Source organism: Octodon degus, unplaced genomic scaffold (assembly GCF_000260255.1).
Source record: "Octodon degus isolate 3935 unplaced genomic scaffold, OctDeg1.0 scaffold00014, whole genome shotgun sequence".
Classification (NCBI taxonomy): Eukaryota; Metazoa; Chordata; class Mammalia; order Rodentia; family Octodontidae; genus Octodon; species Octodon degus.
The window spans coordinates 21,280,639-21,286,060 of NW_004524590.1; positions in this window are offsets into that span (position 1 = coordinate 21,280,639).

Sequence of the window (5,422 nt, forward strand, 5' to 3'; positions counted from 1 at the left end):
AAAAGAAAATAGAGATAATCCCTTAAGGTTTTTTAAGTTATATGAGGAACAGTGATTAACAGTTTTTTCCTCCACTGAGAGAGAATTAAAACTATTTTTAAGCTTCTTTTTTTTAAACACTAGATTTTATTTTTCATATAATTTTTTACTATATGGAAAAAAGTTAAACAAAATTGCACAACAAAATAGAATAATAGCAAATATACTACATGTTACTATCTTTAAAGTAGTTGCTCAAGGTATAAGATAGGGGCATTAAAAATGTCTCCAATGAATATTAGCACAAACCTTTTTTAATGAACTAGAAGATACTAATAATATATGTGACTTGCATTTTTTCAACTTTCTTTACTGTTCTTTTTCCTTTCACCCATCCTAGTTCCTGTTTTCATTGAACAATTTCTTTCCATTTCACAAATGACTATTGTGCATTTCAGACTTTATTTATTCCTTCAGTTTCTCATACCAGGTCAACAATACAACATTTACTCTTGTAAATCTGATTTATTTCACTTATGAATATAATCTCAAGTTGAATCCATTTACCTAGAAAAATATCGAGTTTATCTTTCTTTATTTGTAACTAAATACTCAATTGTATAAAGATAACACATTTTTTAAATCCATTTCTCAGTTAATGAGCATTTGGGCTATTTTCAACATTTAGGGATTAGGAAGTATGCTTCTATAAACATGGGCACACTTATATTGCTGTAAACACTAGATGTTAAAGTACAGAATTTCTGCGCACAAAATCTTCCTGTGTAATGGTGGCTTTAAAGTACTACTAAATATTAAATTTGCTTAGGAATTCAAATAAGGATAATCCAGAACAACAAAAATGTTAACTGCTTAACTATACCTCTCCTACTACAGTGAGAACTGGGGGGCTTGCATTTGTATTTGTCAGTTTATTCACCACCAGCATTAATACTCATTGGCAGACTAAATCAGCAAATGTGGACCCTGATATTCAAGGAGAAAAATCATTGAAATAAGTAAGTGAATAGAATTGTTTTCCTTTCTCTGCAGTCTACTTTTTCATGACAATTACTCTGTGAGCTCTAACTAATATCAAGATAATTTGATGCAAATGTATGAATTTGAAATTAAAATAGAAAAGGAATGGATAGGAGATCATTGTATTTTTAAAGATTGCTCTTTAAAGCTGAACATTTGAGGGGCCGCTTCCCTAGCAATTGCAAGGGCCTGAGTTCAATCCCGGGTTCTTGCCGGTCAGAATCTGCGCTCTGATTGCGACTCACAAGGGCCTCCAAGTCTCGCTGCACCGCCTTTTGCACCTCAGTGAGTGTCTTGAAAGTGACTTTCACCATGGTGTAACTTCTGGCTATCTAGTAAGGCGTGACTGGATTCAGTGTTCCAGGCTGCAGGTTGTAGAAGATCACACTTACCCAAATACTCCCTATATTCTTACCAGTCTGCCTATGCCAAAGCAGGCCTGTTTTTCCTTTTTTTTTGGCAGCGGAACTGGGTATTGAACTCAGGCCCTTCTGCTTGCCAGGCAAGTGCTTATTCTACTGAGCCATCTCCCTGGTCCCTTTAATTTCTAATTATGGAAAATTTCAACGCATACAAAGTTAACAATAGGACAATGAACCCTCAGTTTCCCCATCACCTAGTCTCAACAGTATTGTTTGATTTCTTGTTTAGGAGAGTCTCTGTCCATTTCTTTCCTCTACCAAATTTTTAAATAATTTTTAAAAACATGGACAAGCAGTTCGAAAGATAGCTCTGTGGTATAAGCACCTGCCTGGCAAGTGCAAGGTCCCAAGTTCAATCCCCAGTACTGTAGGCTAGGCTGGCCCTGGAACCCTGAGCGTGCCAGGGCATGGTGGTGCACACCTGTAATCTCAGTGTGAGACCCTGTATCAAAAAAAGGAACAAAAACATAAAAATAAGTTGTTAATTTTGACATACTGGTTTATTTTTTTTTTTAATTTATGTATTTGGTACAGGGTCTCACTATGCAGCTCAGATTCATACTGATCCTCCTATTTTCAGCCTCCCTGGCTCTGGCATTACAGGCATGCACCACCATGCCTGGATTCACTGGCCAGCTCAGCGGGGCTGGTGTGGCATGTGGTGCCAGGGATCAAGCCCCGGTCCCTGTGCTTGCGTAAGCAGGTGCTTAGTCTGCTGAGCTATTTTACTGGCCCTTTATTTTTTATGTTTTCAGATGCATTCTGTCTGTGTAGTTCAGGGTAGCTTTGAACTCACTATGTAGCCCAGGCTAGCCTTGAACTTGTGCAAACCTTCCTGACAGCCTCCTAACTGCTGAGATTATGTGCATTGGAGGCACACATTGGAATATTTTGTATTCCTACTAAATTATAGAACATTTTTGTCATTTCAGAAAAAAATCCTTTTCTACTAATCCTGTTTTCTCCAGGCATCACTGATTTTTGCTTTTTAGCCCAGATTACTTTTATCTGTACTACAATTTAATCTACAAGCTGTCCCTTTAGTTTCTGTAGGGAACTGTTTCCATAACTTTCATCAGATACCAAAATCAGTCAATGGCCAAGTCCCTTACATAAAATTGTGATGGTAAGTACATGTTATTATGTATACATTAAGTTATATCTACATTACTTCTAACAACTAAGTTTCACATTTCTCAGTTTTCTTTTAGAATGCTGGTATTTTGGGAATTAATTTGGGTTTTTAGAAATGCTGCTTTTGGTAGAACTGTGGCTTTTTTTGCTTTTTTTTTTTTTTGGGTATGCTTGTAGTGTATAATGTTTACATTTCACATAGGGAGTTGATATATGTATGTAATATATCTTTATTTTTTCATCTCTTTTCCCTTCCACTTTGCTCCATCTATCTCTTGATTGATCTTCTTTATTTTTCTGCATGTTATTTGGGGCCTTGTCTTAGTTTTCCATCAGTTTCTAGTTATTGCTGAAAGTTTAAATGGGAATCTTTTTTTTTTTTTTTTCTGTTCTTTATAATTGTGGCCATTATTCTTATCAAATCCGCAACTTACACAGTTAATTATATGAAGGTGACATTCACTGCTATCTTAGATGATACTGTGTTCCTAGATCTGATTTAATATTTGAAATTATATTTGTCTAAGGGGCCTGCTTCCTGTGTACTGTTTATTTTATTTTGTTTTGTTTTGTTTTCATTTGAGACAGGGTTTCGCTATATATTTGAGGCTGGCTGTGACCTTGCTATGCATCTTAAGTTGGTCTCAAACTGGCAGCAGTCTTCACAAGACACAAGATAGTCTTTCTCTTTTATTTTTCCTGTGAATAGCTTATTAATCTAGTACCATCTGTTTAAAATAACATTTTTCCCCTACTGAGTTCAGTGGTACTTCTGTTGTAAAATCAAGTATACTTATGAATTTCTTTTTCTTTTTTTTTTCTTTTCTTTTTTTTTTTTTAGCAGAACCAGGGATTGAACTCAGGCCCTTGCACTTGCCAGGGAAGCGCTTATTCTACCGAGCCATCTCCCTGGCCCTTATGAATTTATTTCTATATTTCTTTGGTGTATCTGTCTTTATGTAAATAGTACATTGTCTTAAATTCCTTAGGACAGTGTTATGGTTTGTATATAGTTATCCCCCCAAAGCCTCATGTAAATCATGGGGGGGTCATGCTTGAGGAGCAGCACATGGCTCGAGGGGCAGGGCCAGAGGAGCAGGGTGGAGCTTGAGGAGTGGGGCCAGAGAGGTACGAACCATTAAACTGACAGCATGCGCTTCCCTATCCACCCCCAGGCCTGGTGGCCTCTCTTGTAGGTATGGGGAGAGTCATCCTGGACACGGCAGTGCCACAGCCTCTCTTCCAGTGTCTTGACACCTCCAGTAACTGTGAGTTAAATAAACCTTTGCTTCCTTCACTTTGAGTGTCAGGTATTTGTACTCTATGAGAGGAGAGTAACTAATATAGACAGTAAGTCTTTAGTCTAATTCATGAAAATTATTTTAGATGTATTTCCTTTGGATTGTCATATTAATTTTAAAATCAGCTTGTGGATTTCTAGAAAATGCTTGCTGGAATATTGATAGATGTTTTGGTTACTTTTCTATCATTGCTGAGACAAAATACTTGACACCCAAAATTAAGGAAGAAAAGGTTTATTTTATTGGAGGTTTCAGTCCATGCTGGCCTGGCCCCAAGGCAGAGTGGCATGTGGCAGAGGTCAGCAGTTCATGGTGAAGGAAAACAGCAAACGCAGCAAGAGAAAAAGGGGAAGAGAAGCAGAAGAGACCAAGCCTCTTTCCTTCCCTTATATTGTATGCAAGCTATTTTCCCCAAGGTGTATGTAGCACTCACACCCATAATCCCAATTTGATTCTGAGGAACAAATTCTTTATACCACTGCCACATGGCTGGCACATGGTGTTCTATGGTTTTGTCCTCAAAACAAAAACTTTAGAAGTCTGCATGAGACTTTGGGAGGACATCTAGACATAAACCATAATATTCCACCCCTCGCCCAAGATTCATATCACATCCCTTTATGCAATAGGCATTTTAGTGCACCTCTAAGAATTGCCAAAGTCCTAACAGTTTCAGCATTGCTGAGAAGTCCAAGTCCCAAGTGTCTGAAATTAAAGCCAAACTCCTAGTTGTGAGCCCCTGTACAAATGAGTTAAGAATACTTCCAACATTCATTGACACAAAGTAAAATTACCACTCCAAAAGGTACAAACAGGAGGATACAAAGCATTGGGACCAAAGCAAGTCCAAAATCCAGTAGGGCAAACATTGTCCCATAGTTGTTTTGCAACATTTGAGACAGTCTTTGGTAAATTTTGAGCTCCATGAAGCTCTTCTATGGCACTGAAAGTTGTAGCTCCCATGGTGGGTGTCTGTGTGTGTGTGTGTGTGTGTGTGTGTGTGTGTCTGTCTGTCTGTCTGTCTGTCTCTGTCTCTGTCTGTCTGTCTGTCTCTCTCCCTCTCTCTCTCTCTCTCTCTCTCTCTCTCTGTGTGTGTGTGTGTGTGTGTGTGTGTGTGTGTCCTGCTTTGCTCCCTCCTTGCAACTTTCCTCAGTCAGTCCATGTTTTTTCTAAATTTCTGGGGTCTCTACTACACCTTTCACTTTTCACTCACAGCTTCACATACTGCCCTCTCAGGGACACACTACCTGGCCTCCCAGGCTTTCTGAAATTTAGGTTGGAAGCCTTCTTAATTTCAGAACTTTTGCATTCTGTATGTGCCTAAGACCAGCACCATGCAAATGCTCCCAGGGTCTGCTGCCAGCTGGAGCAGTAGCCAGGCTTCTCTTTTGGCTTTAGGGGTGGAGTGCCTGGATTGCTGAGCACTCTGAACTTGATTCTGAGGAACAAATTATTCATGCCACTGCCACATGGCTGGCACATGGTGTTCTCTAGTTTTGTCCTCAAAACAATATCTCTCATTTGCAAGCATGAGGTTGCAAATGG